Here is a 23,292-nt window from a genome sequence, read left to right as displayed (position 1 = left end):
TCATTTTCCTTTCACCCTAGCAGCCATGTCCTAGCTACCGAATCGAAGGGATGCTAGTCTTTTGACTGGTGATGGTGACTTCTCACTCCCGCTCTGTGGCTCCATACCGTTCATCTCGCATATTGATGCAGGAAAATCCTCTCCGACTGGTATCCTATTGCATGTGTTGGCTCTATGAGACTAGACGAACGTTAAAATATGTCATTTATCAAAACAATATTTATATTTCTATTATGAAGTAAACTTTTTACCACCCCTTCAAATTTTACATGCCAAGAGAAACAGACGCTTTTTGTAACATGACTCGGAAGCGTGCCACTCGACGACCGTCCGGAACGGAAGCGAACAGCAAAAAATTATGAATACAAATCTATTTTTTGTCGGGGCACAATATTAATACAGATTAAGAACCTCTCGAGTTGAAATTAAATAAATATCATATTAATCATTGTGATTTGCATATATTATCGGTTTCTACCTATTGGCTTTTCTGGTGAAAGGTAGTCTCGCACAATGCGTCTGATATGAGAAGGACCGGGAATATGCATGATTCTCAAAACAGTAAACCCCAGGAACCAGGACTTCTATAGTGCACGGCAATTGTTTGACGGAAAAGGGCGCTCGTGATTGAAAAAGCAAATATATCATCCGGCTGTCAATACGAGACTTACATGTGTTATGCAAATTAGTATTTGCATGATACAACCGTACATCGGATGGCACATTATTTTGCAACGTCGCTGCCTTCCGGAGAGGATGCCGTCATTGTTTATGGCGATATCCTAGTTGTAAATCATTTTATTGGCAGTTTCATAAAAGATGGTTCGTAATCACGGGCTTAAATAAACCTTGGAAAATAGCCGTATAATTTGCTAGCGTGAAAAATAAGATCTATGTGATAGTTAATTAGTTTGGATAGGTATTTTGAAAAAACACAAAAAATGGACAGACATAATAACTTTGGACGTACCTAATAAAGAGTTGGCGTTTGGCCAAATATTTGGCGGTTGCTTCAGAGACTTTTGAAAAAAATATTTGAATCGTAAAAGATCTTTTGATTTTCTGAATATAGGTAATTTTATTATTCTGCAAGTAGAACTATGCTTGTAATGAAGAACATTTGAGAATTTTTGTATTCAATTTATGAATCTTACCTAATTGTCGGACATGTGTGTTCCTGTATTTCTTTGCAGTTTACGAACATATCTTCAACTTTTTTTAGTTTTTATTGAAGAAAAAGTGCTTTAAAAGCAATACATTAAAAATGGATGTCAAGTCAAGTCAGTCAAATGTCATTTTGAAATTTGATTAGCAGAATTACATGAAGGCTATGTCTTGAAATGTCTTATTTTGCCGAATTGGACTATTTTTTATATATGAAATGTTAAGGAAAATGGATAAATTTTTGGAGGTATTATGAAATTTAATTTTAAGATTTTTTTGTTTAAGGGGAAACCGAAAGTGGCTCAAAGATGGCTGGGTAAATGGCTACCATTCGAAGCATGTATTGTTTTGTGCCTTAAAATGCATCTGTATTGGCAGAGCACGCTTTCGCCACGTAATCAGTGCTTCCAGCGCTGTTATAATTTCCTAAAACTTGTAATTCAATTTATCGATCTGCTGTGTCTCAATAAACGCTCAGCAAAACATAATTGCTAATAGAAAATACATTTAATTGATCATATAGATCATTAAGTGTTCATAAAACGTATAATCTGGAATTAGTTAATAGATATTTGGTTGCGCACATATTTCGTTGAACTAGCGATTTCCGAAAAGCAGCAACACAGTATCAAACTTTCGTCACATCAATAAGCTTTTAAAGAGCTTTCAACTTTCACCGTATCGATGAGCTTAGAGTGAAGTAAACAAACAAAACGCAAACGCAGGAATCAAAAACGCAATCCGATGCAAGCGGATTAATTAACCTTCCTAGTGCATTGGGGTCGTTTTCGACCCATCGGCATACTTACAAAGCTTGATACTCAGTAACGGTACGAGCTAGAGACTTGAAATTTTCTGACTTTTCCTAACTTTGGAAAATTATCATTGTGGGGGAGTTTCAGCTTTCAGCGACATCTAGAAGAGCCACAGCAAAAAAAGTTACATATTATGCATTAAGGGTCGAAAACGACCCAAGTTTTGAAATTGCTCTCATTCATCCATTTTCAATCCGAATTTCGTTTTCTTTACCTCGTTTGAAAGATATGGTCAAAACCTGGCACCCAAGGTATGTTGGGGAATATTTGTTGACTGATGGCCACTTCTGCGTCGGTTCCGGAACACCCACTACCAGGTCCCGGGGAACATTTTTATATTTTGAGATAATTCATTTTGCGGCACATCAAATCACATTGGCTTGATAAAATAAGACTAGTGGAAGTACAATAGGGACATTTTGGACCCGAATGGCCACTTCCCTATCGGTTACGGAACATCCGGTACCTGGTTTTTGAGGCCATTTTTGAATTTTAGGATGATTTCTATTGCGGCACGTCAAATTTCATCTCATTGATAACGTAAGACTATTGAAAGTATAATAAACACATGTTGAAGGCAAATGGCCACATCAGCATCGGTCCTGGAACATTCGGTACCCGGTTTTTGGGGACATTTTTGTGTTTTAGGATAACTCATAATGCGACATATCAAATCACATCGGCTTGATAAATTAAGACTGATGGAAGTAAAACAATGTCATTTAGAAGCCAAATGGCCACTTTACCATCGGTACTGGGTCATCCGGTACCAGTTTCGGGGGACATTTTTGGCTTTTGAGATAATTCACCATGCGGCACCTCAAATCACATCGCGTTGATAAAATAACAACAATGGAAGTATAATGGGGCGTCAGTCGCATATAATCCGGTACCCGGTATTTATAATGAACCGTAAAACGGGGTAACTCGGGGCAGATGAATTACCCTGTAATCCAAAAATGTCTCCAAAACCCGGATACCGGATAGTCCAGAACCGATGGTGAAATGGTAATTTTGGCTCCAAAATTTTTCCATTGTACTTCCATTAGTGTTATTTCATCAAGCCAATGTGATTTGATGTGGCGTATGATGAATTATCCTATCCAAAAATGTTCTCATAAACCGTGCACCCGATGTTCCGGACCCGATGATGAAATGGCCATTTGTCTTCAAATGGTCCCCATAGCTCTTGTAACTGTTTTATTTGATCAAGGCGTTGTGATTTGATGTGCCGCAAGATGAATTATTTCATCATCCAAAAATATCCCGCGGAACCAGGTACCGGATGTTCCGGAACCGATGGTAAAATGGCCATTTGGCTTCTAAATGACCTTATTTTATTTTCATCAGTGTTATTTAATCAAGCCGATGTGATTTCATGTGTCGCAAGATGGGTTATCATGAAATACAAAAATGGCCCCAAAATCCGGGTACCGGATGTTCCGGAACCAATGCTGATGTAGCCATTTGCCTTCAAAATGTCTTTATTATACTTTCAATAGTCTTACGTTATCAAGCTGATGTAATTTGACGTGTCGCAAGATAAATCATCCTAAAATTTAAAATTGTCCTCAAAAATCGGGTACCGCATGTTCCAGAACCAATGAGGAAATGGCCGCTTGGATCCAAAATGTTCCCATTGCACTTCCATTAATCTTATTTTATCAAGCCAATGTGATTTGATGTGCCGCAAAATGAATTATCTCAAAATATAAAAATGTTCCCCGGGACCTGGTAGTGGGTGTTCCGGAACCGACGCAGAAGTGGCCATCAGTCAACAAATATTCCCCAACATACCTTGGGTGCTAGTTTTTGGCCATAGCTTTCAAACGAGGTAAAGAAAACGAAATTCGGATTGAAAATGGATGAATGAGAGCAATTTCAAAACTTGGGTCGTTTTCGACCCTTAATGCATAATATGTAACTTTTTTCTAATGCATTAGGAAGGTTAAACATCCTAGTGATCCTACGCATTATTCAGTTGCTGCTGTTAATTTTGATTGAATCGGAATGCCTTGATAAAGAAAACAAACACTTTTTCGCGATGTTTGTAGTCAGTGCGGTTGGCTGCGGATCAGCTGTTTATGTTTGCAAGCTCCGCTATTTGACATATATTACCAATACTGATACAATATTCAAATAAACGTTTAGGTTTTCGACGAACACATGAGATGTACAGTACAGTGTTTGTCGCACTAACACAATAACGTTAGCCACTTTCGGTTCCGCCTTAATACGCTGAACAATCATCTAAAAGTTTATTTTATCAACAGTTCTCATTTCTCATCTCAAAAAATACTCATTTAATTGATATACATCTTCGCAGCATCTATTTATTAGAATTGCTAATAAATGTATTTCTCGATCACATTTTCAAAAGGACGTAAGTGACAATGAGCGGATCTTTTCGTGTTTCCTCTCTTCCACTTATCACGGTGATATCAATGCACTTTAACAAATCAGCTTTGTTTTATTCCGTTGCTGGCATCACTAGTTTTCATAACGGTATCTAGTTTTTACAATCGACGTAAGGGACGATAGAAGAAAGTAATGATACAAAGGTGTTTATAGTACCCAAACAGAGTGGGGCAAGACAAGAAGGGGAAAGAGCGGAAAATAAGGTAAGGGAGGGTCATTGTAGCAACACTTAATTAAATATGTGCGCCAGAAAGAGGTCGTAGATCGTGAAAAGTTAGAGCAACTTTTCCGGGCCAATGAGACGCGCAAGTTGTATGGGAAGGTGAACCAACCTCGCAAAGGATACACACCGAAGTCTGATATGTGTAGGGACGAGGAGGGAAACCTGGTCACAAACGAGCGCGAGGTAGGTTGACAGGAGGTAGCGGTTCTTCGATAAGCGTCTCAATGGCGATATAACAGAAGGAGATGGAACGGAAGTAAACCTAGGAGTGCCTTAAGAACGAGAATAGCGTGTCGGCTCCTGATCTTGATTCGACGATTCGATCTTGTTTAGCAAAAGAATAACAGTGTTAGCCTGTAGCTGCTCAGTGTTTGGTGAGGGCAAATTCAGATAGTAACTTCACTCGGGGTCAGGAACTGTGGAAGCAAACCACTGATCTCGGATGACTATAATACCACAGGGAAAATCTTACCTTTCGCCTCAATGCTGTTTAAAACCCACTAAATAACCAAATAATATTCAAAGTGGAAACTAAACGACGAGGACTGAATACTAGTCAGTGACTACTCCTTACGAGGTCGGTTCGCGTATAGCAAGGGAATGTAAAATTGAGGATAATGTTGCTCTATGTGGAAAAGACATACATATTTGGACATTTACATTACATTTTTATCACCCAAAACCCTACATTTTCTGGTGTACAACGAGGCTAGAATCCGGATTATACTATCGACGTCTGCGTGGGCTTTCGTGTCGGGACGGTTGGCCCGGTCTCGGCCACCGTAGAGGATGGTTCAATCGGCTGCTCTTCACAGCAATGGCCACTGTAACGAATAGTGAAACATCCGAAAGTGTAAAATCGTGCTTTCCGAAGTTTTCGGATTGTAAAAAATAGGCCTGTTGGCAACAATCTCATCATGTGAACTTATTGAATACCTTTATTGTATTTTTGACGTAGCTGGACGCGGCTATGTATGAGTCCAAAGACTTGGAGTGCTATCACCCATACAGTCATCTTTTTGCATTTTGGTAATGCCAACTCGCATGGGTGACCGCCCCGTCCAAAGACTTGAAGTGTTATTACTCACACGATTGACAACTCGCTCGGAGATGGATACTTGCAATCCACATTGGGGCAAACTTCCCCTTGTGAGTGATCTCTCCGTCCGAAGACTTGGAGAACTATCACTCCTACTCACAGTTTGCTCACAAGTGGACTTAGGATATAGGGTTTTCGAGCAGTTTGGTAATAGCATACTAAATTGGCGGAGACAATACAAAAACTTGTAACAAACAAAACAGCCGCTGGCATGGATCGACTCTCAATAGAACTCTTCAAAAATGGCAAAGAACCACTAGCAACGGCAGTTCACTTGATAATTTTAAGGATTCGGGCGGAGGCGAAGCAACCGGAGGAATGGTTGGGAGGTGTGGTTTGTCCCATCTATAAAAAGGGCGATCGGTTCGATTGCTGTAATTATCACGACCAGGCCGGTGACATCCCTATATGAATACGCAGGGTTTGTTTGTGACACAAATTTTGAGCCAGTCTCCTTTCGAGCCCACAACAAACCTTGCCACGGATAAAGAAGTATTCGTGAAGCGTACGCGTAGTTTCAGCTTCTTGTAAAACGTGTGAGGAGCGAGCTGCGATCCTTGTCACTAAAACATGGTTTCCTGTCATAGACCTGATCACGGCATTACGCTGATCAATGCCGTCTACTAAGTGCTCTTCCAGATTTGTTACGTCAAAGCAAAGCTTGGGTGCTAATTCCGTTATCGAAATTTGACCTTCTGTTTTTTATACGACAGACTTCACAACCAGTTGTTAGAATACAGGACAGTACGGGGTCAGTGCTATGATCCTATTGACTCTGACAGCCTCTCCCAGCCGAGATTTGTTACGTCATCTATCTCCAATTGCAAAAGAATTCACATAGTATCAACCGAGCTTTATGGGGTCCCGTGCTACTACAAAACTTCACTCTCCGGCAAATCCTCCAGAAATATCGGAATACAATGTGCCGCCCACGCATCATACTTTCGTGAATTTAAGGGCACACGATACAGTCGAGCGTGAACAGCTATAGAAGATCATGCACGATAACGGTTTTCCGGACAAACCGATGCGGCTGATCAAAGCTACCATGGAGCAAGTGATGTACTACCCGCGTATTTCGAAGGTACTCTCGTGTCCCTTCGAATCGCGCAGTGTGTCGCAGCCAGGGAATTGATTGTCCTGTACGTATAACGGGAGTGACGATGAAAGATAGCCAACCACTAGCCTTCATAGAAGACCTCGTCGTCATTACTAGAAACCTTGGAGCGGCGGAGGCAATCTACGCTAGACTAAAAACGGAGGCTAGGTGGATATATGGTAGGAAAACGCGTCGAAGAACTGGAAGTGGTTGATGAGTTCATATATGTGGAGTCACTGGTCACGTCACGTCGACAATAATACAAGTAAGGAGATTCAACGACACATTCAAGCTGGAAGTCGAACATGCTTTTCCCTCCGCAAGACACTACGATCATAAAGCATACACCACCGCACAAAGCTGACGACGTACAAAACGCTACACAGACCGATAGTCCTCTACGGACTTGAGACAGTAACTTTGCTTACGAAAGGTGTTGCGCACTATTTTAGAAGGAGTACAAGTGGAGAGTGACGTAGACGTATGAACCACAAGTAGCAGGCACTACTTGGAGCGATTCCCATCTTATACCTGGTGAAAGTTAGGAGACTACGGTGAGCCGGTCTCGTCGCAAGGATGCCAGACGACAGTGCAGCGAAATCTATTCTCTTTAAGAACCCCACCTTCACCAAGAATAGAGAGGCCCAACGTGCTAGATGACTCCACCAGGTTGAAACTGACTTGCGTCTGTCGAGAAGCTAAGTGCATTGGCGTCGAGTAGCCCAGGACCGAGTACAGTGGAGAGGAATACTTGATACGCATGAGCCGCCCTATGCTGCTAGAAGTAAAAAGAAGAGATAGGGTGCTGGATGGGTTCCTCTACTGCGGGTCTTCGTCTACCTTCCAGATATATGGACAAGAAACCAGCATTATAACCAATTTTGATGCAAATTACAGTCAAACTAACCTGGTATTGATATTTAGGGATTGTCTCTTCGCTTTCGCGGAAAAGATCATGTTAGAAAATTACTATTTCGCACTGTTTGTTCAAAAATAGAAGTCCTCTTGATTTTTCTACCAGTTTTGAGTATGACGAAGAGAAGTTTGAGTATGACGTAGCATTAGCATTCACGCCTCTCACGCCGAGGACCTGGGTTCAAATCCCAACCTCGCAGAAGTCACGAATGACCTAAACTGTTAAAGTGACTGTAATCAAAAAAAAAAAAACAACAAAAAAAAACAACAAAATAAAACTCGCAATAGAATATGGATCGCAATAAAATATGGCTTACGTATGACGAAGAGGGTCCGTAACCCTACATAAACCGATTTATCAAAAAGTACCATGTGGCAACATAATATTTTCGTAAAATATTTTGTAAGACACCTTAAGGTGTATATTATATTAGTTTCTTAGTTTTAAAGCTTATGAAATTAATTTCTATTGATCTATCTTATACTCGAGGTTTAAAAGTTTATATTGTTTTACGGAAGGTTAGGCAAACATTTTTGAAAATTAATCTGATTAAAAATAGAAGATAATTTAATTAGGTTTCCGCCTATGTAATTTTTTTCAGATGAATCTTCGATTCTTCTTGATCGTTTGAAACTGATAGAATCTCAAAAAAAAGTTCAATTTTAGTTCAAAATGGTATGATACACATGCAGGAATCAAATCGTTTTTCTTCGAGAGTATAAATATTAGATATAAACAAAAAACATGATAACAATACATTTTTATATTATGCTAAAAATGTTCGGTTTTATGTCTATACATTTTGTTTTCAACCAGTTCGCTTGCGTCAAGTTAATGCATAATTTTGTCCACGAAATATGTCATGTTTCCAGTGGTTAACGCTATGTCGCTATGCCTGGCACCCTTCAATGATGTCGTTTAAAAATCCAATCAATCATAATTTCGGTAAATTAGCCAAAGTAAATACCAAGTTTAAAGTTTGTACGACTACCAACAAATCGTAACTTCTTCGCCGGCGGGGGAATGAGGATGAGTGGATCCTTCATCGGCAGTAAGTTTTCGACCGTCAGCTAAATTGGTAATAATTGCACGTTTTGGCGGTGCTTGTTCATTGTGTATTATGTGCTGCAGTCAGTGCACATATAATTTGCCTCTCATTTTACTCTCGTTTTCCCAGTTCCCTGATAACGGTTTATTTTCGTTTTCACCTCTTGTTAACAAGGCTTCAGGATACATGCTCGAGCTCGAGTTACTGTATGCTCCGGGCTAAACCTCCTCGAAGTGCGTCGTAATCGAAGACGACCTTTCGGCCGATAAGTAAGTGCTTTCGGTGTTGGAAACGGTGTAAAAATAAACACTCTGCTCCTGCATGTCACAATATCACAGTCATTCACTGAGCCAAATGCGTTAGTCATCCGTTTTGTTTCATTTTCGAAAAAAAAAATTGTTAACAGCTTCTTCCCTTTAAGTTCTATGGTTTCCAGAAACACCATGTAAAAAATTGTACGGAAGTAAAACCGGTAAATGCGACATGGCCCGAGCTAGCTCTGTACCAACGGCATAAGAATAAAGAGGTGACTATGTCTTGAGCAGTTTGACGACATGAGTAAAATTACTTGCTGGAATAATGAAGTGATTAAATGGTCAATTATGTGTCAAGCAATTTTACACTGTTTCGGATTGACTCAATTTGTCCAGTACGAGATTGGATTTAGCTTCGATCTTGGCTTCGCAGCTTCGATTTCGAGTTGCATAGTTGTTTTGAGGCGTAAACTGTGGTCTCGATAAAGGATACACTCATCAGTCCATACTTACATCGCCATAGAAAATGTATGGTAATTATAGGCTGCCACTGATGGGCTCGTTTTCGAAGACGATGTATATCTAGGTATATTTTACTCATTCAAAGCGATCCTTGAATCGTATAAACGAAAATATGAGAAGCTACTATTAGTACAACAACAACATAAAGCAAAGTCTAAACGCTACATTCCGTTTTCGGAACTTGACTTTCTGCTTTTATTCGACAAATTTCGGAGCCAGCTGATACTTCTTCTTCTAACAGTATAGAGTCGGGTGGCTCTTGCTGTCAGGCTTGTCCTGCACTCATTGAACTTATTTTGCTTTTTTAACTGTAACACCTCAGCCAAGCAAAATTTGGAAATATTATATATGGGGCATTTACAGAGTAAATTATTATCCATAAGATTACTGAACTACGTATTGCTCTATCTTTAGTATTTACGGCGCACTCCTAGTTCACACTGGCAAGGTACGCGCCTTGGTGCGCTTCCAGTGTAACTGGGAGTGCGCCGTAAATACTAAAGATAGAGCAATACTTAGTTCAGCAATCTTATGGATTTTTTTGTGTGTGTGTGGATATTATCACTACGAGCAGCATTTTGATCTATTGTGATCTTATCCAGGTGTTGGATAATAATCTTATGGATAATAATTTACTCGATAAATTCCCCATATATAATATTTTTGAATTTTATTTTCCTGAGGTGTAACAGTTAAAAAAGCAAAATAAGTTCACTGAGTGCAGGACAAGCCTGCTTGCCGTATCGAGAATTCCTCTCCAGTGTACTCGGTCCTGGACTGCCTATCGCCCAGCGAGCTTTTTTTGCAACATTTTCATTGAATAGTTACTTACTTACTTAGGTGGCTTGCCGTCCTAAGACAAAGCCTGTTGAACAAAATTTCTCCATGTAACTCGGTTAAGGGCTACCGCTCTCCAATTCCTCGGACACCGAGTACTCTCCGCCAGATCGCGCTCCACCTGGTCTAACCATCTTGCTCGCTGCGCTCCTGGTTGTCTTGTTCCTACCGGATTTGAGGTGAACACCATCTTTGCAGGGTAGTTGTCCGGCATTCTTGCAACATGCCCTGCCCATCGTATCCGTCCAGCTTTAGCTACCTTCTGGATACTGGGTTCGCCATAGAGCTGTGCGAGTTCATGGTTCATCCTCCGCCTCCATACTCCGTTCTCCTGTACGCCGCCGAAGATCGTTCTTAGCACTCGTCGTTCGAAGACTCCGAGCACTCGCAGGCCCTCCTCGAGCATTGTCCATGTTTCATGCCCGTAGAGAACAACCGGTCTAATAAGCGTCTTGTACAGGGTGCACTTTGTACGGGAACTTAGTCTGCTCGACCGCAATTGCTTGTGGAGCCCATAGTAAGCACGACTTCCGCTGATAATACGCCTCCGAATCTCACGGCTGGTATCATTGTCCGCCGTTACCAGTGATCCAAGGTAGACAAATTCATCGACTACCTCAAACTCATCGCCGTCGATCAATATACTACTGCTCAAGCGGTGTCGTTCGGCATCGGTTCCGCTGGCCATCATGTACTTTGTTTTAGACGTATTTATCTTTAATCCAATCTTTTCTGCTTCGCGCTTTAGTCTGGTGTACTGTTCACCCACCGCCACAGATGTTCTGCCGATAATATCCATGTCATCGGCAAAGCAGACGAATTGAATAGATTTGTTGAATATCGTGCCCCGCGTGTTGATATCCGCTCGGTTCATGACACCTTGTAGCACTATGTTGAACAGCAGGCATGAAAGACCATCACCTTGACGAAACCCTCTGTGTGATTCGAATGAACTTGACAATCCACCCGAAATCCGAACACAGCACTGTGTACCATCCGTCGTAGATTTAATCAGTTTGATGAGCTTCCTGGGGAAGCTGTTCTCGTCCATGATTTTCCATAGCTCTTTCCGGTCGATGGTATCATATGCGGCTTTGAAGTCAACGAATAAATGATGCGTATTGAATAGTAGGTTGTTCAACTTTTGTACAGCTAATACCCGCGGAAAAAGTGCTACTATGCTAAGATTGCATGCCACATCATAAAATCACGTGGGTTTCCCGCAACTACTGAACAGAAAACTACATTGACCACATCTAAAGCAAAGCAAAGCCATGGGTATAAACGTCCTTAAGAACTTGACCCTTCTTTATCGACGAACTTTCCAGGCGGTTATAAGCGTACAAGAAAACTACCGGGCTAGTGTAAAGATCCTATTGACTCAATAGCGGCACCGCTCAGTTGAGATTCGAACCTACGACGACTGGCTTGTTAGACCAGCATCGTACCCCGGAGTGAACCGGGAGGACACTGACCACATCTGTATGAGCCGAACGTGGAGAAGGTGCATTCTTGATGTACGCAGGATGTTGAGATATAAAAATAACAAAGTGATGCTCGGTGATGATGTACGCTATAAGCAAGTGCTTATAAGTAATATAAGCTATAAGCAATTGCTTATAGCGTACATCATCACCGACCGTCATCTTGTTATTGTTGAAATATGCCTGCGCTGCTCGTTGCACGTGTCCGACGACGGGAGGAGATAGCTGAGTGTCGTTACGACGCCCGCCATTTGAATAATCCTGTGGCGAAAAGCGCCTTTACGGAACAACCTGAATTCCGTGCACCTGGAACGGTAGAAGAGCAATGGACCGGCATTGGGAACGTCTTCAGTACGACCACTGACAAAATCCTCCGTAAAGTGCGCAGCGGGCGAAGGGAGTGGATTTCGTATAAAATTTGGAAGAAATTTGACAAGCGCAAAGAAGCGAACCGGTAGGGAGCGTGCGTGAACCAGAGCGGCTAAGACACCTGCCCGTTAACGATGCGCTAAACTGGAGTGGGCTGTTAACAAGGACTTGTAGACTGTAACTGGGACAATAGACCTGGACGTACTTTCTAGTCGAAACCGAAACTTTTCCAGTAGACTGGATGCAGAGCATATTGGTGAAGGTCCCTAAAAAAGGAGAACTTACTGAATGCGGTAACTGGTACTTTTGAAGTACTTTGTAATGTAATGCTTAACCGGATCCAGGAGAAGATCGACGATAGTCTCCGACGTCAACAAACTGAATTTCGTGGTTGCCGATCATGTGTAGACCATATCACAACGCTCCGCATTATATTTGAGCAGATCAGCGATTCTTTCTAGGATTCTTCTGCTGCTGTTTGTTGACTTTGAACGCGGAATGCCTAGTAGAGGAGTCCCAAGGAACAATTTCAGGTTGTGTATGACACTTTTTAGCAGATTTATTCAACCTGTGGCTGAACTATGGTTAAGTTTTAGAAATAAAAATCGTTTCTCAGCTCTTATACATCTGACAGGGTGTTGATATCCTGGAAAACCCTGGAAAATCTGGGAATATCAGGGAATTCATTTTTGGACAAGGGAAATCAGGGAATATCAGGGAATTTCGAAATTCAATCAGGAAAATTTTATTTACTCGGCAATATTGTTGATCAACTTCGGAATCGAATTAATTTCTGTGTAAAATATGCGTAGATTGATCGGTTGCATTAAAACTTATCACATGTGGAGGCGATTTGATTATCTTTCAGTTTGTCGTAGATTTTTTATTTGTTTTGCACCGTACAATTGTCAGACTTTACTCACTGTAGTACTCGAAATCGGCAATGGCAAGCCTCACGAACTTCACGGTACCGACATCTGCAGCACAAAGTGGGATACAGACTATTATTTACACGCGATCTACAACGTTTTCAACAAGTATTGATTGCAGAATTTTACGCTCAAAAGCCCCATGCAATCTTTGATCATCTTCCTTCAGCGTCCATGATTAATGTCCTTAAAGGGTTACTGTATAACTTGCGTTTATGCGAGTTGGTAACCTTCGGGACTTCCGCTGGTTGTGCAATACGCATAAAGCTCGAATCGCGGCTGCAATGCGTCGTTTTACTTCGCGGCCTACATCGTTGCCATATGTCATGAGCGTACCAAAGTATGTGCATCTCTACTACTTCATACCGAACCACATCCAGCTCCACCTCGGCAACAACACTATTTGAACATCCACGATCTCTGTCAACAATTGTGTACTTGGATTTGGCGGTAGTTACTCTGGAGACGATATCATCTTTCAAAAATAGCGCATACGAGGCCAGCTAGCCACTCTTCCGGCATTCGTTCTTCAGCCCAGATTCTAACAATGATGCGGTATATTGCTTTGTACAGCCGCTTGCTCCCAGCGTTTAGAAGTTTAGCCGGGATACCGTCCTTCCTAGCATGTTTACTGTTCTTTACCGTACTAATTGCCTTCTTAGTGTTAGCCCCACAGCATCTGAAAGTGCTCCTTCTGGCTGGCTGCTAACTAGCTGTTTGCTGTTTTATCAGTAGGCAGGTTGCCAGCACCATCATTGTAAATCATAGGCATGGGAGTTCCTCACCGTCTTATAGATATTCCGTGTGTCGTTGCTGACGAATCTCTTGTGCGTCGATAAGCACGTAGTCCTCATACTCACATTATTTTAGACAGTGGGTTCTTTCTCCCACATCTCTAGTCTCTTTACATTTTTCTCTGTTCTGACGTGATCCGCAGTGGGCATGCGACTCTTGGCCTGGTTCATCTAATCTGCCATTTTCTGACATTCAACATCAAACAAGCTGTTACACTGTCTTCCACACGTCGTGCCAACTACTTCCCTTGTAGTTGTTGGTGCCATGATAATTTTGTTATATGTAACATCTAAGCTTTGTGCAAAAACAAGTCAATTAGATTTTTTCTCTATCTTTGTGTCTTTGGATTCAGGTTAATACCTCAAACTTAACTGTCCCTAGAATCGATAGAAGAGTGCGTCGCGTTTTCGAAACGCTGGTAGGAAATAGGATAGGAATCTTTGATATGAAAGGGTTAAAAACTAAAGTAAAAAATCCCCCAAATAAGCTTTGTATTCGAGTTTTGACGGTCAGGGAAAAATATTTGATGCATCAGGGAAAATTAGGGAAAGTCAGAGAATTTCATTTTTGGATTAGAGTCGACACCCTGAAAATTACAAAAAATCTCCAAAAATCTACAAAATTTCTCCTAAACCCACGCAGCGAAAAATAGCAAAGCCTTGAGTTATACATAAACATCTTTAAGATTTAATCGTTTTTTATCGACAAACTTCGCAGCCGGCTATTAAAGTTCTGAATGATTAAAGGAAGTAGTGCACGGGCGTAGCCAGAAAAGTTCCTTGGGGGGGGGAGGGTTTACACGAACAAATCTGACATAGCCTAACCGTAAGCAGCTAAATGACCTCGACCTAGCCGACGACATTGTCTTGCTCGCACAACGCCGAAACGACATGCAGAGCAAGTTAGATGACCTCTCCGAGAGCTCCCAAGCAGCAGGTCTCACAGTCAATGTAGCGAAAACTAAGTCTATGGTAGTGAACACTGAGAATGCCACCAACTTCACAGTAGCGGGACAACAAGTTGAGCAGGTAGCCGCCTTTCAATATCTTGGTAGCCAAACAACGCCCGATGGTGGTACCAAGACTGATATAGCCACACGGATCAGGAAGGCCAGGGGTGCCTTTGCAGGTCTGCGAAACATCTGGCGCTCAAACCAGATCACTCTACGTACGAAAACCCGAATCTTTAATTCAAACGTTAAATCCGTACTGCTGTATGCCTGCGAAACGTGGTGCGTCTCAGCGGAGACAACGCAAAAACTGCAGGTATTCATTAACCGGTGCCTGCGATACATCATTCGTGCCTGGTGGCCTGATAATTGGATATCCAATGAGGAACTCCATCGTCGGTGTCATCAACGGCCGATAGCCACAGAAATTCGTGAACGTAGGTGGAAGTGGATCGGACACACCTTGAGGAAAGGAGCGAACGAGGTTTGTAGAGAAGCACTCGACTGGAATCCACAAGGACAGCGTAGCAAAAAAGCCATGGCGGGTAACCGTCAGCAGTGGAGATCTCTGATTTCATCCCTTTGTTCCGCCGAACCGGCGGACATGGACACATAAGTAAGTAAGTAAGTAACCCTAAGCAGCTTATTCAGGAAATGGAGAATTATTTTCAGTTAAAAACTATTCTGGTTGAAATTGAGTGTTCTTCATCAGACAAATGCCGCTTAGTTGGCTTCGAGGTACGATGCTGGTCTAACAAGCCAGTCGTCGCATGTTCGAATCTCGGTTAGACGATGCTACTAGATAGAGTCAGTAGGATTTTTGCACTAGCCCCGTAACTGTCCTGTACTTTGCCTTCGTAGCCGACTGCGAAGTCTGTCGATAAAGAAGGGTCAAGTCTTAGAAAGGACGTTTAATCCCACTTTTCTTTGCTCATCAGATCAAAAATCAAATTGAAATAACAGAGTTAAAGTTATGGCTTCCCAGCCGGCATTGAGGTACGTTGTATGTCCGAATCTAGGCTGGGAGAGGCTGTTAAAGTCCATAGAACTGAGTCTCTTCAAGACGCAGCGAGGGTGCTGAAGAACAACTTATCCTGTATGATTCTCAACATCGCTCTTAAGGTGATCCGATAATCAGATTTCAAAAAGAGAGGTTTGATTCACAGTAAATGAAGCAAACTTATTGGCTAAGCAGATGACTTTGCCAGGTGGCTAAGCAGGTGACAGAAACTTTGCCACGACGAAGGCCATCAGTGCTAGACTCAAGGCGGAGTCTAGCAGGATTGGGCTTTAAATCAACGCGTCGAAGACCAAATACATGAATGATAGCTCAAATGGTCGCTGTTAAGTCAGACCGATTCAAGTGACAAAAATCTTATTTCGAGAAAAACGCGTTCAAAATTTGCTGGAGGAGATCCAGCGGCATATTCAAGCACCCAAGTAACCATAAGCATTAATCTAAAACCGTATATTGGAAATAATTCTGCATCCCAAGTGCCAAACTTTTGTATATTAACAATCTTAATGCTTATAAAACGTATATTAACATTGTTGATGCATAGAAGCATTAACGTAAATCAGCATTAAAGAAAGCAATATATGCGCATATAACGTAACAATATAATGCATTTAGTCAATTGCATTAAAACGAGCCGTAAGTGTTGATGAACGGCTTGTACTTGACTTCTTATTTTGCTATTCTGCGGCCACTATTTGTGCCCTCTTCCATCTAATGGTTGCCGTATTTTTCTACCCTATTGGTAATGCAGGACAAGTAGCTATGATATGAGAGGGAATATCACCAAGATTTAAATACGACTAATTTCACCTCACTCAATCACATCGGCTATGGTTTAGATAGCAAAGGTGCAAGGAAACGAATGAGGTTGCATGATTAACTCCCGGTTCGAGCCCTGTCTAGGTGGTAAGATTATTCAGCATTTCCAAAAATGGTTCTGTTTATCCTGCTCCCCTTGAGATGCAGCAAAAAAAAAAAAAATCGCTAGCTTTTTTAGTTTTTTAAATCCCGACCGAATCTATGTTTTTATTTACCATAACAAGCAAACGATATGCCATCGATACTTTTTCGATACGTCGATAATGTAGACAAAATGACGTTTCGTTTAAGCCTCAAACAAACACTGATAATGCTTATTGGATGCTTGTGGCGTAGCATTTTAACAACCCGCTATTTCACCTTTTTAGCATTATGTGAGTTCTACAGAAGTATATAAAGAAAAATATGCTTTTAATCATAGTTTTGTATGCTTATACAATGTTGTCCAAGGACTAGTGTTTAGTGCTTACTGGTTACTTGGGCAGGACAACGTGCTTACTTTGAGCTTCGCCAAACGCTGCGATTAAGGGGCATAAGCCGCCTTAGGAACCTGACAATGTACACACCCCCTATTAGACCGATAGGCCAAGCTCACGGAGGACTTACGCGCCTTTGCGGACGACATTTGACGAAGTACGAGCTGAAAGCGAAGAGTAGCGGAGGGGCATGAATCAAGGGCAACATCCCCTGCTTGGGAAGATTGCCAACGTACATTTGGCGAAAGTCGGTAAACTACAGTGAACCGTCGTAAGGAAAACGGTTCCATACAACAACCCCACCGACACCGGCACAGAGCGACTCAACGTGCGAGATAGCTCGTCCAGGTCCAGCAACATATTTTATTTTTTAAGTAAAAAACTTGGCTTCAGAGATACCTGGAAAATGGGCGTCGAGTAACCCAAGATCGAATTAAATGGGGCCTAAAACAGCACGAACCACCGAGTTCCGAGTTCACGACGCCGACGGGGATCGTACAATCAGCCCCGTATATTATCCTGTGCTTTAAACAACAGCTGGCTGTGAAATTTCAAGCTTGAAAGTGTATAACAAATTTTCTCTCCTGGGGGAGGGGGGCGCCCCCCCCGTTGCTGCGCCCATGAAGTAGTGCAATTATCCTACTGCCTCTAGCAGCACCATCTTTGTCAGACCAACTCGTAGCTAACTGGGCTGGGTTGACCCATATATTTAAAAATATATAGTCACAGAGGATATCGTCCAGTGTTCCATGTCTATTTCATGGATTTCATGCATGCGCTTATGTTGTACGTATTTATTTGTAACATTATGAATGTGTGAACTAATGACACAGAGAACAGACTACCAGGTAATTGACGAAAAGTGTGTAAAAAGTTTTTGTGTAATCAACGAGTAATCCTATACGATGAAGCACCCCTCGAGCTGTAAGTGGCAAACTAAAACTTGATGTCGCTGACATCGCTACTATATGTAACTCCAGCACAAAATAATATTAGTAAAGGTGCATGCATATTTTTTATGCGTTTGGCAAGCTATTTCTGGAGGGTGCCACCGGCAGATTTTACACACAAAAAATCGATTACGTTCTTCGAGTCTGTTAATCTGCTCTCTGTGCTAATGATTCAATTGAGTTGTTTAATATCTCATTTAGACACATTTATCCATGAAGAACATTCCCATGAACTTGTAACAAAATTTATTTTTGTATTTAAATTGTCTGCCAGCTTCGTATTAACGGCGCACTCCCCAGTTTTAGTTCATACTGGATCAAGTACTAGATGGTGCACAAAGGCGCTCTCTGTGCTTTCGTTTCAGTGCACCATGTTTAACCGTTATGTGTGCGACAAAAAAAAACACCTTTAGCAGGGCGACAAGGGTACCCGGGTACCCAAAATTGATATTGTTATAGCATCAACAATTTTCAACCGATTTTTATGAAATAGGTGTCATTTGATTCGTTAATTAATCTAGTCTTGAATTACTTGGCCATTTGGCCATTAAAAGACATACGGGGCCTGAAAATCCGGAATTCCGACAGAGTGTCCGCTGTGAGGTAGAGAACTGACTGTATTGCAGGAAAATCAGTCATGCGGATATAAAAAATCTAAAAATTCATACAATGATCTATTTTATATAATGAGATGAATCAGGTTGGCCATTCCGGAGTAGGTTCCTGTGGGGTCATGGGTGGCCAGTCTAGGATTGGAGGTAAAACCTAGCAATATGGGTATCAAAGTTCTTGGAATTAGTTCGGTAGGTGATATTTTTTACATTTCGATGTATTTTGATTGGTTATTTCGAAAATGGTTTCTACGGGGTCACAGATGATACCGCAGGATTTAAGATAATGCCCAGCATTATCAGAACAGTTCAAAACGTAGAACCATCCGTTATACATTTGGAATCAGTTCCGAAAGTATTAATCAGTACTAAACTGGCCATATCGCTCAAAACATCTAAAAGATCCGCTAAACCAATTCTAATATTGGATTAGGCGCCCAACTGGCCATCTGTAACCCGACAGAAATCCAATTCTGGAATGGCCAATGCTATCTAAAGTCACCAATTTATATAATAATATGAAAAAAAGGGTCCACAATGTCAAGTTCAAAGCTAATAGCTTTGCTGAAAGCTGATATTCTTTTAAAACAAACGACTTCCCACGTTTTACCGGACATTGCTCCGGAATCACCGATTCCCGGGAACTACATGTCATTTAATGGCCAAATGCTTTATCTAATCAAAACTAGATAAATGTACGAATCAAATGCCACTGGTTTCATCCAAATCGGTTCAAGATAGACAAAGTTATGAACAAAGCAAATCATGGGTACCCGGGTACCCTTGTCGCCCTCCTACGTAATAAAAAAATTCAAGTGCCTGTCATGGCTAATCCCCTTTGTGGATATGCACCAAAAACACCTCAATTACTTAAGATCAACGAGTTTTACGATGTCGCAAAATTTCAATGGCGTATGTTTTAAACTGAATGAGTTATAACTATTTTAAAACTGAAAAGGTACCCGGGTACCCTGTTGCACACATAACGGTTAATAAGTCGTAAAAGCACAGAGAACAGATTAACAGGCACGAAGGAAGTAATCGATTTTTTGTATGTAAAATCTGTCGGTGGCGCCCTCCAGAAATAGTTTGTCAAACGCATCCTCACATATCCATGTACCTTTATCACTATTTCTTTGTGCTGGAGTTACATAGCGGCGATGACAGCGACATCAAGATTTAGTTTGCCACTTACTGCTCGAGGGGTGCTCTATTGAAGGATTACTCGTAGATTACATAAAAACCTTTTACACACTTTTTGTTAATTACCTGATGGTAGTCTGTTCTCTGTGGTAAAAGCTTATACCTTCGTGAAATGTTCTTTAGCGTGAGTTTGACAGCTTGATTATTTCATCGAGTATTTTAATTTGCACAATCGACGAATGTCAGCTGTCAGTTGTCAGCTGTTTGTGTTTCGCTCGCGCGCTAGCTGTTTTGATTGTCGCTCTTTGTCTTTCTTTGTTCGCTGCTTGACTGTCTCATAACAAATTATTTTTCTGGCAATCCATTTTGAAAAGTTAAGCAAAAGTCTCTAGTTGTGTTGCTCTTAGAAGAACGGAATTTTTTCCGAAGGTGAGAGTTTTTGGTGTAATTTTATCGTCAAAGATTAGCTTAAGTTTCGCGTAGTGTTTTGCGCTATTTGTATTCAATCAAAGCTGTATGTTTCTGAGCAAAAATGATGCAGTGGAAAATATTTTTCGTCGAACCATTCTGCTGGCCTGTTTGATGGAGGCGATGGAGGCATTGCTTCCTGCTTCCTTTGCCGTTTTGCGTGTTACCTTTTCGTTGTAGCCATCTCGCTTGTACTCCCGTTCATCGATTCACTTCCAAGCATTCTGCATTGTCGGGCATAGGGGGCATAGGCGAAACGCTATATGCGTCTTTCCTTGCACTTAGCTGAATCCGAGAATTACTGAATGAATGGACATATTCATTTTGTTTTATAATCAAGTGTTTAATTATCATTTCAATTTAATCAAACTCCAATGGCAGGAAATAACATTTTATACGTACTTTAAAAGCAACCGTGATAAGTGGTGGTGTAGATATCTGGTTCCGAAAATATATTTCGGGAAGAATTAAGTATTTTGAGTACGCATTCGTTTCATAATAATTATTCCAAACATTATGTATCATTGTGTTGAATGAAATCAGTAAAGTAAAGGATTTGTATGTTTTAAATGTTACTAAAATAAGTGTCCGGATTGTAACAGTTTGAAAGTTAAGTGAGAGAAATGTTATATTGCCTCTTCTATAAATGTAAAGTGTGGAAGAACACCAAGAAAATGGTAGCTGCCGTAGCTGCGATTTAGGAACTGCGCGCTTGTGTCTGTGGTGTTTCAATTCTCGTCAACAAACAGTGAATGGGAGCATCACGTCATTACATGGTATGGTGTTTACAAATAAGAAATTTTATCGTGCAACGCATTTGTCATCATTTTTGCATCAGTCCTGCAAATGGTTGGCCTATCTATATGGTCTCTATCGTCAGCTAACATCGTGGCAACCAAAGAGCAAACGGACAAGCTGGGAACTGAGCGGGTGTTTCTGTAGAGTCTCCGCTTGTAGTAGTTAGGTGTAGAAATTTACGACTTGCTATTAAAGTCAACTAAATAAAAGTTGAGTGTTTGAGGTAGTGAAGTAGACTGTGCGAATAGCTGCTAATTGTAAGTAATTAACTCAGCGAATTAGGACTGATATTAATCAATTCAAGATAATAATTTAAAACCAAATATCGAATAATGTACCTACCTATATAAATAACGTTCTATTTATTGGAAAGCAAATTTAAGCATGATTACATATTTTTACTGCGTATTTCCAGATGCTACTTGTCGATTGTTGCTGTACAAACATTTAGTATACTATTTGATATATGCCTAGTATTGCATTGAAATTCTTGATAACGGTTGTCGGGATGTTGTGTACAATCGAACAACTTTACCTCGTCACCCAGAAAGAATGATGAAACTCTGATTGAAATTTGCCTTTGCAGTAATCTTCTGTTTACTATTGATAAGTAAATTTTCTAATGCAGTCCGATGGAATTCATAATATATAATAACATACTTATATTAGTATAATACAAGCTCGGTCAATGGCATAGATAATATGGTGTGCTAAATTATGATTGGCTATAGTTTTGCGAGAATCCTGTTTATTTGAACTGTATATAACTATCACTCAAGCAGCGTAATTATTTTTTGAGTTGCAGTATTAGGTACATGTGCTGCAGTTGTTTAGAATGTTGATCAGATACAAATTGATTCTCTATGTTTTGAATTGGGAAAAAAAAATTGAAATAACTACAAGTTTTCAAAAGTTCATACTTATCTGTGTGTCCATGCTTGTCGGTTTGGCAGAACAAAGAAATGACGTCAGGTTGTTTCACTGTCGCCGGTCACCTACTATGGGTTTTACCTGTCCCCAGGGGGAGGTTCGCATCAAAAGTCAGAATATTGGCTACGTCGCCACGAGCCTCTGGGCCTGCCTGTTCAGAACTGTCTTTGCGTCTTCCAGGCGACTGTAGGTTCGATCCAGTCCTCCCCCTGCATATCATAATTCCTGTTCCTGTTGTGCGTTTGATACATTGACGATGGAATTTTGAATTGAAACTCCATGTGTGAGACCACCAAATTCGACTGATGTATAGCGTGTAACGGCTAATGTAAGCCAGCAGTTTACGCGTTGTCTTCGCCAATATTCCGTAGACCCACAAAGCAAGGCTGGCCCTCCTGTTCTGTCTGTCTGCATTGGTAATTGGCCGTTGCTGAGCCTCGTTGAGATGGACTAGCTTATCGGGGATTTGACGCGTTAGTATGCTTCAGATGTTTTCGTCGTTTAGACGGTCGAATACTTTTTTAAAACTAACAAACACTGGGTGAGAGTTCTGGAATTCGTTGATTTGCTCTAGTATAATATGAAATGTCATGATATGTTCCACTCATGATCGTTCAACACTGAATGCAGTGAAGAGCAGCATCGACTTTTTCCTGGATCATGGAACTTGCAGTGCACTTTGGGAGTATTATAAGCATTACCTACATGATTTTTGGAGACTTACCAAGACGTCATGCATGCATTTCACTGAAAATTTTGCGGTTTCCCAGATATTGTTGAGTGCAACAGAGCTGATGTCAGCTTTATTCATCTCGGCTAAAATGTCATCTATTCCTGGTGCTCTACTGGGTTTCAAACATAACATTGAATTGTTATTCTATTTCTATTTACGACAGCACTTCAATTGTTGGTGCGGCTTATATGACGTACTGTGGCCGTCTCGTGTTGCTGGTGTTCAATGATAATAAAGTGTCTATTTATTATCATTGGCTGGTGTTAGTCTGCGACACTTGAAACTCGGAAGAGTTTTCCAAAGTGTTCAGCCCTAGCTAACTTTTTCCTTGAGTGGCTCTACTCAGCATTGTCACTGCGGATTCCACTTGCGGTGCATCCGCAGTGACAATGCTGAGTAGAGCCACTCAAGGACTCCTTACTCCT

General features: G+C 41.1%; 1 protein-coding gene across 4 annotated transcripts in view; it reads left to right on the top strand.

Moving 5' to 3' along the window:
• The first annotated feature begins 20,253 nt into the window (after positions 1-20,253).
• LOC128742001 (RB1-inducible coiled-coil protein 1) overlaps positions 20,254-23,292 on the top strand; it is a 38,580-nt gene continuing 35,541 nt past the window's right edge. For 2 of the 4 annotated variants that reach the window (XM_053838165.1, XM_053838168.1), the window contains exon 1: positions 20,254-20,367. The gene's annotated coding sequence lies outside the window, so the exon portion shown is untranslated. Of the gene's footprint in view, positions 20,368-20,724; positions 20,887-21,003; positions 21,183-23,292 lie in introns of those variants that run through there. The other 2 variants (XM_053838166.1, XM_053838167.1) reach the window with 2 other exon arrangements.

The sequence above is a fragment of the Sabethes cyaneus genome, chromosome 3, assembly GCF_943734655.1.
Source record: "Sabethes cyaneus chromosome 3, idSabCyanKW18_F2, whole genome shotgun sequence".
In the NCBI taxonomy this organism is placed as follows: domain Eukaryota; kingdom Metazoa; phylum Arthropoda; class Insecta; order Diptera; family Culicidae; genus Sabethes; species Sabethes cyaneus.
This window is presented reverse-complemented; position numbering and strand designations above follow the sequence as displayed.